The sequence below is a fragment of the Eumetopias jubatus genome, unplaced genomic scaffold (assembly GCF_037043125.1).
Source record: "Eumetopias jubatus isolate StellerSeaLion01/CBP00866 unplaced genomic scaffold, mEumJub1_p1.0 scaffold_3, whole genome shotgun sequence".
Lineage (NCBI taxonomy): Eukaryota > Metazoa > Chordata > Mammalia > Carnivora > Otariidae > Eumetopias > Eumetopias jubatus.
Genome location: NW_028274809.1, coordinates 69,881,530 through 69,895,110, shown reverse-complemented (window position 1 = coordinate 69,895,110; position 13,581 = coordinate 69,881,530).

The window sequence follows — 13,581 nt, the reverse complement described above, 5'->3', positions numbered from 1 at the left end:
ATTTTCACTAGTTGTGAGTGTGAGTGTGTGTGTTTAAATATAATATCACCAGTTAATCCCAGTAGTCACCTCACATCCCTTCACCCCCTCACTGTCGTTCCAGCCTACTTAACGACAGTGGTTTTTTCATAGAATCTATTAGAATTTTACACTGATGGGGCTATCTTACTTTTAGGAAATGAAAAACCCATATTTTCTCCAAGAAATGAGAATGTATGATTCTAGCTCATTATGTTAAAATAGATAAAATATTCTTTATCATGCAGAGTGTCGCATTGATTTTTTATTGTTTTCTTCTTAACTATCTCCATTTACGGTCACTATCTCTTTATGTCTTCAGATATATTCTGTTAGTATCTATAAACTCTTTTCCTCTTTGGTAATAGTATATATTCAAGCCTTATGGTATTTCTAATGTATTGGTATATTTTTAAAAATCCCATATACAATAACACTTTATTTTTATGCTGTCTAAATCTTTTATTTAAAGACATCTGGTATGTTTGGCTCAGCGGACAAAATATGACAGTGCTGAAAAGTAGTATTAGCAATTCTTATGACTTCTTACATATTTTAAGATGTTTATGGCAGAAATTACATACTGTGGTGGATAGAGTAGCAGACTAAGAAAAATTTATCACTGATATGCAATTGTTTACTTATTTGTGATCTTGGGAAAACCAGTAGCTTTTTTTACAGTTCTGATATGTTAACCACAATTTTATATTATAAAAGAGGCAAAAATAGCCCCAAATACCTGCAATATAGGAATACTGAGATTTTAAACATAGTTCTGTTTTTTTTTTAAATATATTGGTACTGTTAATGTTTTCAAAGTGGCTCACCTGAATGCAATTTGTTGTAATGATTAAAGACATGCCCTTTATATGGCTAGTGATAACTTTTTGGTTTGAACTTCTATATGAATTATAAATGAAAATATAATATTGAGTTGTACTTCCACTTGTTATAGAAATGTTTTAGATATTCAAATCCTTAATTAATTAATTAATTAATTAGACAGAGGGAGAGCATACAAATGGGGAGCTGGAGCAGGAGGGGGAGAAGCAGACTCCCTGCAGAGCAGGGAGCCAGAGGTGGGGCTTGATCCCAGGACTCTGGGATCTTGACTTGAGCCAAAGGCAGACGCTTAACTGACTGAGCCACCCAGGAGCCCCTACATATTCAAATCTTTTAGATATTAAAATTGAATTAGTATTAAACTAAATTTGAAAAATTGTTACAAAATTTCAATTATGTTTTACTGCTTACAATTTTATTTCAAAGATATTAATTGACTAAATACTATCTCTGTAATGACACCGTGATAAATAATGCTATTGTGTGAGACGTGTATAGGAAACAGTTTATAGTTTGGTATTTCAGCTTGTGTGTACTGTCCTCTGCTGGATGGAAAATGTCATCCTAGTTCAAATGAACAGCACCTTGCTGCCTTACTAATTTATTCTGCTTAAACTTTGAAAGTCTTTGTGTTAAATTTGCTGAGGATAGGATAAGAAACTCAGTCACAAGCCGATTCCCTCAGATATGAGTGATTCTGGGAAGTTCTTTGACTTTTGGAATAATTAATTTTATTACACATTTTTTAATCATCTGGGAAGTTGATTTAAAAGGGGGATTTAATTTAATTACTGTGGTATATCTATATTTATGTAGCTTTTATTGAAGTTGAATACCAAGATTCAGCCAACCCAGGGAACTAGACAGGCCATGATTATTGGAAGTTTTGTGTATAGTGACTGACATTGTGAATTTTGTGTATTTCTTTTTCAGACTGAAGTTATTTAAAAAATTGTGCATGCTTAGTAGAGGTGCATGAGAAGAAGAATGCTGGATTTTGATCTGATTCACAATACACATGCCAGATATATTTTGCTTTCCTGAAAAAGTTGTACTATCTTTACTCCTTCTCTAAATCTGTTGCCTTTCTAAGCATGATACCAAAGGCAAATACCCTGAAGAAAAGAGTGATAGATTTTACTACAAAAATTTAAAGCTTCTGTCTGCCAAAATCCACTATAAACAAGATTGAAAGGCAAGTGACAACTGGGAACAATGGCTGCAACACATATGGTGAACAAAGGGTGAAAATCCTTCTTATAAAGAGCTCTTGAAATATAGGAGCATGTAGTACATGCCAGGCCATCAACTCATCTGGGGGGCTGGGTACTGTTATCTTTATTTCATAGATGAAGAAATTAAGGCTTGGAGAGATCTTACTGTTTGTGATGGATGAAGACTTCAAACCCAGTGGTCTGACCTCAGAGCCTGGGCTCCTAAACCACTGTAAGGCACTGCCCTCCATTCCTATAGATGGTCAGAGACATGAACAGGCAATTCACAAAGAAAGACATCCCATAGACAGTAAACATATAAAATTTACTTTTTTCAGAAATCAAATGAATGCAAATGAGAATAATGAGAAAACATTTTTGTCTATCAAACTGAGAGATGTAAAAATAGTGGTCATGTTTATTGGCAAGATACAGAAAACCAGACAATTGGTAAATCCTTTCTGTAGGAAAATTATCTACAAAGTCCATAAAACTTTGCGTGGTTTTAACATTGTAATTCAATTTTTAGCTTTTTATTCTGAGAAAATAATTTCATATATAAGAGATTTAGTTCAAGGATATCGACTCTTATAATAGCTAAAAACTGGAATCAGCCCACATGTCCAACAATAGAAAATTGGTACATCTATAAAATAGAAACCAGTAGTTGTTTAAGATGATATTTTAAAGGACTGTGCAATGACATTTTAATATATATACTGTATATTAAAAGAATAAATCATGTCATTAAATCATTAAGATTTCATTTAGAACCTGTAAATTTTTGCATTGATAAAAGACTGAAAAAGTTTACACCAAAATGCTAATGCGGATCATCTTATTAGTCCCATTAGTGGGACTATAATTCATGTATTTTTTTTAACTTTTAAAATTTTCTACAATAAATAGACATCTTAATTTTTTAGGAAGAAAAAGTTACCATGAAATTTTCTTTAAATTACCTCTTGTTGCATGTAAGATATTTCAAAGCATAGTCACAGATTTAGAAAAGGGAATTTTTGATCTCTCCATCCTTTTTAAATTTCTAATGAATGGTACCTATGGGTCATTATTTTGATTTTAAAAATGGATCGTTATTGGTAATGCTATTCCCAGATAAACTTGAATGATATAATTTTATTCATGATTTCTAGGTGAATTTTTCTTAGTCTCATTTGCTGACCAAATTTTTATTTTATTTTCTTTAACCTTTCCACATTTATATTTCGATTTCTATTATTTTTCTAATTATTTTCTACTTAAAAAATGCCTTTCTTATTTTTGTATTTTTTCTTTTGTAACACACTTTCAGTATTCATTCTTCAAATCTTTCTTTTTCCCAAACCAGTGAAAATTTTGCAAAATTGGTATGGAATTTGTTGTGAGAAATGGAAGATTGCCTGCTTGCTTATTTTATCTTATGTTATTTAACAGAATTAAGATTCTATAACTTAGTTCCCAATAACTGGTGTTTTAATTTCAGCATTTGTTTATAAACTTCCATCAGTGTTTTTATTTTCTGTTACTGTGGGACTTATTAGTTAGATCTTGTCCCTGAATGGCTGCGTTTTTTTTTCCTTCTAAGCAAATGATCTCTCTCTCCTTTGCTTTCTGTAAGTCCGTTTATATTTGGAGACATGGCACAGTACTAGATGATTCAAGCAGAGAAAGGAGAAAATAAGGTCTCTGGTGCTCATTCTCCACTTCCTCCAGATCAAAGTTCCAACAGGTATCTTGTATATGCTGAATTTTTCATCTTGCTCAGATGTATCGGGCGGTTTAAAGCAGGCAGGGATTTAAGAATTGATGGCTTTAAATCCAGAGTAAATATTTTGAGGTTGCTATGATAGACTTGGTGGTTTGATTTGCTGCAATTCTGCTATTTGAACACTGAGTGGCACTAAAGCCTAGGTCACAGACAAAATATTGCTGATTCAAATTCTAAGATCCAGGGGTCTATTGATGGGTATGTCTTTGGGGAAGTGCAGAAAGGATCAGTAAAAGGTACTTTGAGCTTAAAAAGAAAGAAAAGAAAAGTTAGTTTGACAGTAAGTTAAGGAGCTGGAGGTTTAACCAAACTCTGTTGCTGTTATTTGTGAATTATTTGAAAACAAGTAAACTGCTATTAAAATACCAAAGATAATTAACCTTACTGCAACCTACTCTTGAAATATTTCCCCTTTTTCTTTGCAGAAAAGGGGGAATTCATACTTAGACGGTTTGCGGACAGAGTGCACCCATATGTATGTTGTTAAGCTCCTGTGCCCCTGTAGTTGGCAATACCCATAGTAAACCTTACTTTTAAACTGAAGCGTCTGTAGAGACTATTTAGTTATATCTATAAATATGTGTTCATAAATTTGACTGAATTTAGGAAATAACTTTGTAATTCAAGTTTGGAAAAAAAATAGAATTTGGTTATTTTGGAGGAGGAAGAAAGTCATTCTTTTCTTGCTTCTCTAAACTTTAAATTCTTCCTTTTTTTTTTCTGCTAATATTCCATTGGTATATATATATATATATATATATATATATATATATATACTCTTCCCTGAGTAAAGGCATATTCTTATATCTTATATTTTTTCTAGAAGCTATTGGGTTTTTAGCTATACCTATTTCCATTATTTTAAAATTGTTTTTCTCTTAAATTATTTTCTTTAGGATTGCAGCATATATCCTTAACTTTACAGTCTATTTAGAGTTAATATACTACTTCATTTAAAACATAAGAATTTGCAACCATGATATTCCATTTACCTGCTCTCTATCATTATTGCTACAGTTGTCTTTTATCTTTTATTGAATTAAAAGGAAAGAGTAGTCTTTATAATTCAGATATTTACTATTTCTAATGCTCTCAATTTTGTATCTGAGTTTCTTTCTGGCATCTTTTTTTTTTTTTTTTTTCAGCCTGAAGACTTTCCTTTATTATTTCTTATAGTCCAAGCATCTTGACAACAAACTTTCTTAGTTTTATTTGAAAATGTCTTCATTGTGCATTCATTCTTGAAGAATATTTTTTTCTGGGTATAGAATTTTGGGTTGACATTTTTTTCCTTTTAGAACTTTCCTGTATTGTTCTACTGTCTTCTGATCACTGTAATTTCTGATGAAAAGACAGTATCCATGTGAGTCCTTGTTCTCATGTAAGTACTTTGTCATTTTTTTTTTTTAGCTGTTTTAAGACTCTTCTCTTTATATTTGGTTTTCAGAATTTTGACCATGATGTGCTTAGATTTATTTTGCTTGGAGTTTGCCAAATTACCGAAAGTATACATCTATATCTTTCACCATTTATGAGAGATTTTTGGCTATTATTTCTTCCAGTTTTTTCCCCTGCATATTCTTCCTCTTCTCTGGTGCCTGGATTCCAGTTACACATGTTAGTCTTTCTGATATTTTGCTACAGGGTCTGAGGCTCTGTTCATTGTTTTCATCTTTTTTTTTTTTAAACTCACTGTTCATAAGATTGGATAACTTCCTTTTTTTTTTGAAGATTTTATTGATTTGAGAGAGAGAATGAGCTAGAGAGCATGAAAGGGGGGAGGGTCAGAGGGAGAAGCAGACTCCCTGCTGAGCAGGGAGCCTGATGAGGGACTCGATCCCGGGACTCCAGGATCATGACCTGAGCCGAAGGCAGTTGCTTAACCAGCTGAGCCACCCAGGTGCCCAACTTCCATTGTTTATCTGAAACTTCACTGACTCTTTGCACCATTATCACCATTGTGCTGTTAAGACCATTCGATTAACTTTTATTTCAGGAATTATAATTTTTGTTCTGTAATTTAGATTTTTTTTTACAATTTCCATTTTTTTAACTAAGATTCCCTATCTTTTCATTCATTGTGAGCATATTTCCAATTATTTCTTTGAGTAAAATAGCTACATCAAAATCTTTCTAACATCTCTGTCATCTTGGAGTTGGGCTCCATACAATGTTTATTTACTTGAGAATGGGTAATTTTTTCCCCAATTCTTCACTTGTTGAATAATTTCAAATTTCAAATAAATTTCTGGACATTGTGAATGTTACATTGTGGATCATTTCTATTACTACAAAAGTGCTGTTATTTTGGTTTTAGCAGGCAGTTTTCCTAGTTGGATTCAAAGTACTGTGTTTCCTGAGTGGCAGCTTCAAATCTCAGTTTAGTTTTTAAAATTCTTGATGGGCTGCTTTGTGTCTTTCTCATGCATGAAGATTCAGTGAACACTCAGAGATCTGGGCAGATTTTATAGAATCTGGGCCTCTCCCTCTCTATTTTTGGAGACTTACACTGTCTAGGGGGAGTAGTGGTCCTGAAATTTGTCCTCTGGTTCTCAAGGCCAGAAAGGTTGTGGGCTAAAAGCCCTACAAATGAAAAACTTCATTCTGTGCCATTCTCTTCTTCACGTTTTGATTTCCCTCCATAACCTTTTTTTGTTTACTCTCCAGTAACTTAAAATTTTTTAGTGTTTTTTTTTTCCAGAATTTACTGTTTTTCTCTGTGTGAGGACAATCCTAGTATGAATTTATTCTGCCATATGGGAGGCAGCAGTTTCATATCACTCTTGCCTCAGAAATCACCAGTGGTTCCATGTTAACTCCAGGAAAAAAAATCCTATCTCCTTATCCTGGTACTGTTGGATTTTCTTAGTCTCAGCATAACCTATTTTTTTGGCCACATAATTCTGCCTTCTCTCCCCAGTCTCATATCCATTTATTCATTCTGTGAATTAACTATAACAAAAAAGTTTCTTTGTGTCAGCCCAGCATGCCATATATTTTCAGTTCTCTTTTTCTTATAGCTTCCAATGTTATAAGACTGCTAATATCCCTTTCTATCTGCTCAAGTTCTCACTTAACCTTCAAGGACCAGCTAATATATCATTTATTCTGCAGTAGAAGTAGTTGCTCCCTCTTCTGTGCTTCGATTATAATTTGTTAATTGTAATATTTATAGAGCCAGTTAATTGTATATGTCTGTCTGTCCAGCTGGATTTTGTGCTACTTTAATCAAGAACTGTCTAATTTGCAGTTTTATGTAGATATGGTATGTAGCATAATAAATATTTTGAATTAAAAAAGCAGTGAAATTTCCTTGAATATATATTGTATCTATTTTACTGTGTTCTGACTTACAGTTCTAATAATTGTACTGCAGCAAAAGAGTGTCTTGGTAAAAAGGCAAATACAAAAATGTTCATATGTATTAAACTCTTAAGTACATAGATAATATTCTTTTTTAATGTTTTATATAACTTAATGATATTGAGTTTTTTCAGGTATTTACTTATATTCTTTTTAATTTTTTATTGTGTTAAAATACACATAAAATTTACCATCTTAATCATTTTTAGGTTTATGCTTCAGTAGTATGAAATATATTCACATTGCTGTGCAGTCATCACAATCATTCATCTCCATAATTCTTTTCATCTTGTAAAACTGAAGTCTATAATAATTTTTTTAAAGATTTATTTATTTATTCTTTAGAAAGAGAGAGAGTGGGGGGAGGGGTAGAGGGAGAAGGAGAATCTCAAGCAGATTCTGCACTGAGTGCAGAGCCTGACGTGGGGCTTGATCCCACGACCCTGAGATCATGACCAGAGCCTGAATTAAGAGTCAGACACTTAACCAACTGTGCCATGTAGGCGCCCCTGAAACTCTATACTTATTAAACAATAATTCCCCATTCTCCCCTTCCCTTCTCTTCTGGCAACCACCATTATACTTTCTATCTTTATAATTTTGACTAAGTACCTCATATAAATTGAATCATACAGTATTTGTCTTTTTGTGACTGGCTTATTTCACTTAATATAATGTCCTTAAGGTTTATCCATGTTGTAGCATATAGCAGAATTTCCTTCCTTATTAAGGCTGAATCATATTCTATCGTATGTATGTACCACATCTGTTGATGGACACTTGGGTTGCTTCCACAGTTTAGGCATTGTGAATAATGCTGCTATGAATGTGGGTATGCAAATATCTCTGAGTTTTGAGTATATACCCAGCAGTGGAATGCTGGGTCATATGGTAGTTCTATTTTTAATTTTTTGAGAAACTTGCATCCTGTTTTCCACAGTGGCTGTACCATTTTATATTCCCACTAACAGTGTGTAAATGTTCCAATTTCTTACATCCTTACCAACACTTGTTTCCTGTGTTTTTGATAGACTGTCTTAATGGGTGTGAGGTGGTATCTCATTGTGGTTTTGATTTGCATTTCCCAAATGATTAGTGACGTTGAGCATCTTTTTTTCAGTTTTTATTTCAATTCTAGTTAGTTAACATACAGTGTAATATTAGTTTCAGGTGTACAAAGTAGTGATTCAACACTTACAACACCTGGTGCTCATCACAAGTGTACTCCTTAATCCCCATCACCTATTTCACCCATCTCCCCCCACCACTCCCCTTTGGTAACCATCAGTTTGTTAAGAGTCTGTTTCTTGGGGTGCCTGGGTAGCTCAGTTGTTTGATCGTCTGCCTTCAGCTTGGGTCATGATCCCGGGGTCCTAGGAGCCTGCTTCTCCCTCTGCTTGCTGCTCCCCCTGCTTGTGCTTGCTCTCTTTCTCTTCCTCTGACAAATAGATAAAATCTTTAAAAAAGTCTGCTTCTTGATTTGCCTCTCTCTCTTTTTTTCCCCCGATGCTCATTTGTTTTGTTTCTTAAATACGACATATGAGTGAAATCATATGGTATTTGTCTTTCTCTGACTGACTTATTTCATGTAGTATAATACTCTTTAGCTCCATCCATGATATTACAAATCGTGAGGTTTCATTCTTTTTTATGGCTGAGTAATATTCCATTGTAGATCTATACCATGCCTTCTTTATCCCTTCATCAGTTGATGGACACTTGGGCTGTGTAGGTAATTTGTAGATAGTGCTGCTATAAACACCAGAGTGCAGGTATCCCTTTGAATTAGTATTTTTTTATTCTTTGGGTTAATACCTAGTAGAGCAATTGCTGGATCCTGGGGTAGTTCTATTTTTAACTTTTTGAGAAGCCTCTATGCTGTTTATAAACTGCTCACTGGCTATTTGAATATCTTCTTTGGATAAATGCCTATTCAAGTCCTTCACCCGTTTTTGAGTTGGGTTTTTGTTGTTGTTATTGAGTTTTAGGGGTTCTGTATGTAATCTGAATATTGATCTCTTATCAGATACATGATTTGCAAATATATTCTCCCATTCTGTCTGCTACCTTTATATTCTCTGAATAATGTCTTTTGATATACACAATTTTAAAATTTTTATGAAGTTCAGTATGTCATTTTTTCTTTTGTTACCTGCGCCTTTGGTGTCATATCCAAAAATCATTGCTAAATCCGATATAATGAAGTTTTTGCCCATATTTACTTCTAAAAATTTTGTTGCTTTAGGTCTTACATTTAGATCTTTGATCCATTTTGAGTTGATTTCTGTATATGGTATTAAGGTAAGTGTCCAACTCCATTCTTTTGGTGTGTGGATATCCAGTTTTCCCAGCATCATTTGTTGAAAAGACTAATCTTTATTTACTTCCTTGAATGGTCTTGGCACCAATGACAAAAATCATTTGACTTTGTAAGTAAGGATTTATTTCTGGGCTCTCTTCTATTCTAATAGTCTATATATCTGTCTTTATGTTGATACCACACTGTTTTAATTATTATAGCTTTCTAGTAAGTTTTTTGAAAGCAGGAAGTGTGAGACCTCAAGTTTTGTTCTTCTTTTTCAGGATTGTTTTGGCTATACAGGGTCCCTTGATATTCCACATAAATTTTGGAATGGGTTTTTATGTTTCTGCAAAAAAATCATTGGAATTTTAATAGGGATTGCATTGAATCTGTAGATTGCTTTGGGTAATATTGAATTTTAACAATATTAAGTCTTCTGATCCATGAACATGGGATGTGTTTCCCGTTAATTATGTCTTTTCTAATTTTTTGCAGTGATGTTTTGTAGTTTTCGTTGTACACATCTCTCACCTCCTTGGTTAATTCCTAAATATTTTATTCATTTTGCTGTTATTGTAAATGGAATTGTTTTTGTAATTTCCTTTTCCGATTTTTTGTTTGTGTATAGAAATACATTTTTTTGGGCATATTGACTTTGTAGCCTGTTATTTTGTTGAATTCATTTATTAAATCTCTTTTTGTGAGTCTATAGAATTTTTTTTTTTTTACCCAAAAGATCATATTGTCTGTAAACAGAGCAAATTTTATTTCTTCCTTTCCAATTTGGATGTGTTTTATTTCTTTTTCTTGCCTAACTGCCCTCCTACTTTACTGAATCTGTTTGGTAGTATTTTGTTGGAGGTTTTTGCATCAATATTCATCAGGGACACTGGTCTGTAGTTTTCTTGTAATGTCTTTTTCTGGGTTTGGTAACAGGGCTATGCTGGCCTTATGAGTTAGGAAGTATTCCCTCCTCTTTAATATTTTGAAAAAGTTTAAGAAGGATTACTATTAGTTCTTTAGATGTTTGGTAGAATTTACCAGTGAAGCCATCAGGTTTCCCAATTTTGTTTATCATTTAAAAAAAATCTGGTTGTTGACTTTTTTTCTGTTGCCTTTCTGGTCTCTATTTCATTTATCTTTCCTCAGATCTTTGTTATTTTCTTCTTCTGCTAACCTTGGACTTATATTGTTCTTTTTTTCTCCTAATTCCTTGAGGTGTAAAATTAATTTATTTGAGATCTTCTTTCTTTATGTTGGTATTTATCACTGTAAATTGTCTTCTTAGAATGCTTTTGCTGCATCCCATAAGTTTTGGTAAGAAAAAAAGACCATAACCTTGCTAGAAAACTGGAAAGGAGCTATCACTGGGAGAGAACATTTGAGGATTTTTGGAAGTTAAAAAGCTAATGGGATCAGAAAAAGGGAGAGATCGAGCAGAGCAGCCACAACCCATGTAGGTGTACCTGAGGGCTATTGATTAGATAACACCCTTAAAGAATTCTGACCCGAGGGGTGCCTGGGTGCCACAGGTGGTTAAGTGGTCCACAGTTGGTTTTGGTTCAGGTTGTTATCTCACAGTCATGAGATTGAGCCCCGTGTTGGACTCCATGCTCAGTAGGAGTCTGCTTGAGATTCTTTCTCCCTTTCCCTCTGCCCTCCTATTCATGTTCTTCTCTCTCAAATAAATAAGTAAATCTTAAAAAAAAAAAAAAAAAGACTTCTAACCTCAGGGTTAACAATAGGAACAAAAGCTGGCTGTGGATAAGCCAGTGTTTCTTTTTTTTTTTTTTAACATTTTATTTATTTATTTGACCGAGAGAGAGAGAGAGATCACAAGTAGGCAGACAGGCAGGCAGAGGGAAAGGGAGAAGCAGGTTCCCTGCTCAGGAGAGAGAGCCTGATGTGGGACTTGATCCCAGGATGCTGGGATCATGACCTGAGCCTAAGGTAGTGTTTCATGATTCATTGTTTGTGCATAACAGCCAGTGCTCCATGTAGAATGTGCCCTCTTTAATACCCATCACCAGGCTAACCCATCCTCCCACCCCCCTCCCCTCTAGAACCCTCAGTTGTTTTTCAGAGTCCATCGTCTTTCATGGTTCATCTCCCCCTCTGATTCCCCCCCTCATTCTTCCCCTCCTGCTATCTTCTTCTTCTTTTTCTTCTTTTTAACATATATTGCATTATTTGTTTCAGAGGTACAGATCTATGATTCAACAGTCTTGCACAATTCACAGCACTCACCATAGCACATACCCTCCCCAGTGTCTATCACTCAGCCACCCCATCCCTCCCACCCCCCCAACTCCAGCAACCCTCAGTTTGTTTCCTGAGATTAAGAATTCCTCATATCAGTGAGGTCATATGATACATGTCTTTCTCTGATTGACTTATTTCGCTCAGCATAACACCGTCCAGTTCCATCCATGTCATTGCAAAAGGCAAGATCTCATTCCTTTTGATGGATGCATAATATTCCATTGTGTGTGTGTGTGTGTATGTGTGTGTGTGTGTGTGTGTGTATCACATCTTCTTTATCCATTCATCTGTCGATGGACATCTTGGGTCTTTCCAAAGTTTGGCTATTGTGGACATTGCTGCTATAAACATCGGGGTGCCCATACTCTTTCGGATCCCTACATTTGTATCTTTGGGGTAAATACCCAGTAGTGCAATTGCTGGATCGTATGGTAGCTCTATTTTCAACTTTTTGAGGAACCTCTGTACTGTTTTCCAGAGTGGCTGCACCAGCTTGCCTTCCCACCAACAGTGTAGGAGGGTTCCCCGTTCTCCGCATCCCCGCCAACATCTGTCGTTTCCTGACTTGTCAATTTTTGCCATTCTGACTGGTGTGAGGTGGTAACTCATTGAGGTTTTGATTTGGATTTCCCTGATCCCGAGCGATGTTGAGTACTTTTTCATGTGTCTGTTGGCCATTTGGATGTCTTCTTTGGAAAAATGTCTGTTCATGTCTTTTGCCCATTTCTTGATTGGATTATTTGTTCTTTGGGTGTTGAGTTTGATAAGTTCTTTATAGATTTTGAATACTAGCCCTTTATCTGATATGTCATTTGCAAATATCTTCTCCCATTCTGTCGGTTGTCTTTTGGTTTTGTTGACTGTTTCTTTTGTTGTGCAAAAGCTTTTTATCTTGATGAAGTCCCAATAGTTCATTTTTGCCCTTGCTTCCCTTGCCTTTGGTGATGTTTCTAGGAAGAAGTTGCTGGGGCTGAGGTCGAAGAGGTTGCTGCCTGTGTTCTCCTTTAGGATGTTGATGGACTCCTGTCTCACATTGAGGTCTTTCAACCATTTTGAGTCTATTTTTGTGTGTGGTGTAAGGAAATGGTCCAGTTTCATTCTTCTGCATGTGGCTGTCCAATTTTCCCAACACCATTTGTTGAAGAGACTGTCTTTTTTCCATTGGACATTCTTTCCTGCTTTGTCAAAGATTAGTTGACCATAGAGTTGAGGGTCGATTTCTGGGCTCTCTATTCTGTTCCATTGACCTATGTGTCTGTTTTTGTGCCAGTACCATACTGTCTTGATGATGACAACCAAGCCAGTATTTCTTGAGCTTTAATATACACTGGAGGATCTCAGGTCTTATCCTATAATTTGCATTTTAAGAATTTGCATTTCTAGTAAGCTCCCAGGTAATAATAATGAATGGCTGTGAAGCTATTATTATTTGCCAAGCAATACTCTAAGGGCTTTATTATTTAATTCTCAACAGTTAAATGAGGTAGCTACAATTTGTATCTCCCTTTTAAAATGTAGAAACATAAGTTTAAAGAGAATTACAGATTTGCCTAAGGCAGTAACTGGTTAAAGTAAACATTTAAATCCAAGCCTGAGCTCTTAGTCACTGTGCTAACTATAACATAGTTGGAATATAGCAGCAGTTCCCAAAGTGTGATCCTTGGACCAGCATCATTAGTATCCCCTGGAAACATCTTAGAAAAGGTGGGGCCCAGCAATTTATAGCTCAATAAGATTTCCAAGTGATTCTGATGCACATTAAACAAAAGTTTGAGAATGACTGGAACATACAAGGATTTACTATATGAAAA